Source organism: Sinocyclocheilus rhinocerous, unplaced genomic scaffold, assembly GCF_001515625.1.
Source record: "Sinocyclocheilus rhinocerous isolate Xijiao unplaced genomic scaffold, SAMN03320098_v1.1 C36512912, whole genome shotgun sequence".
In the NCBI taxonomy this organism is placed as follows: domain Eukaryota; kingdom Metazoa; phylum Chordata; class Actinopteri; order Cypriniformes; family Cyprinidae; genus Sinocyclocheilus; species Sinocyclocheilus rhinocerous.
Window position 1 is genome coordinate 1 of NW_015782344.1, and position 1,228 is coordinate 1,228.

At 46.3% G+C, this 1,228-nt stretch overlaps 1 long non-coding RNA gene across 1 annotated transcript; it reads left to right on the top strand.

Annotated features, from left to right (window-relative positions):
- The first annotated feature begins 12 nt into the window (after positions 1-12).
- On the top strand, positions 13-1,185 carry LOC107736133 (uncharacterized). The gene is made up of 3 exons (XR_001639591.1): positions 13-95; positions 309-399; positions 719-1,185. It is a non-coding gene; the product is annotated as an uncharacterized LOC107736133 (long non-coding RNA).
- The last annotated feature ends 43 nt before the right edge of the window (positions 1,186-1,228 follow it).

Below are 1,228 nucleotides of genomic sequence, written 5' to 3' on the forward strand. Positions count from 1 at the left end.
CCCCGGGTGTGATGGAACGGGTCACGTGACAGGACTTTATCCCCACCACCGCAGTCTGTCAGGCTGCCCACACAAAGATCGGATCCCTCCAGAGAGTGAGTCAACATAAAACTACAGACACATCTTTTGATTGTGTGATAATCTGCAGCAGAAAAGACAAAACACTGTACTTTAAACATCTAGTATTGTGCATGTCCCTTCCTAAACCTCTCATCTCTTGATGCTAGTAGAATTTGTTTTTTGGGGTCAAGAAGTCTTTTCCTTTTCGCTGACTTGTTCCTTTCTGCTCTCTGATTGGTTGTTCTCAGTTTTGGCCATGCACGAGAACGTCTTGAAGTGCCCAACACCAGGCTGCACTGGTCAGGGTCATGTCAACAGCAACCGAAACACACATCGCAGGTACGGAGTCTCCTTTTTCGGGATGGTTTTCCTTTTGGTGACCACATGGTAGATCCCCAAATGTACTTTCTTGGTACATTTGGTCCACATAATGACAAAAAAGGTTACAAAAGGTGGTTATTGTAGCGAAGCAATAGAAGAACCATTTTGGATTCCCTAAAGAACCTTTCGGTGAACCATTTTCCACTATAAAAAAATGGAAATGTTTCATGAATGTTAAAGGTTCTTCATGGAACCATCAATGCCGATAATGAAGCTCTACTTTAAAAAGTGTAGTGTATTTTCCTCACAAATTCTTTCACGTTTCCTCCTCTATCAGTTTGTCCGGATGTCCCATCGCTGCTGCCGAAAAGCTCTCGAAGACTCACGACAAGCAACACCTGCCCCAGCCCATGGGCGAGCACATCAAGGGCAGCCCAAACTCTGACCGTGTTCTCAGGTGAGGCCTAAACCCCAACGAAACAAACCCAGGAACTGAAAACATCAGCGTTTATTCCTGTTCTTCCCAGCAACAGCAAACTTGCCCCGTGTTCGGTCTCCTCCTGTCCTTCAGCTTCCATGTCAGCAGTATGTGTCCGTCAAACGTACCTGCTGTGGTTGGTTAGCACAGCTGTCAGTCACCGCAGGACTGAACTCACTTACCACAGCACGATTGGTCAGGCGTTTCGGAATGTCAGTCCTCCCGTTCCTTTGCCCTTCTATTAGAGCACAGCCTGCCATTTCATGCTGGGATCGGGCCTCAAACCTGCTAGTCTAATTACGCCACTGATAAGCTAATTATGGGACTTACAGGGCATGGAGTATTGGAAAAATAATTACTTTCCTTCAG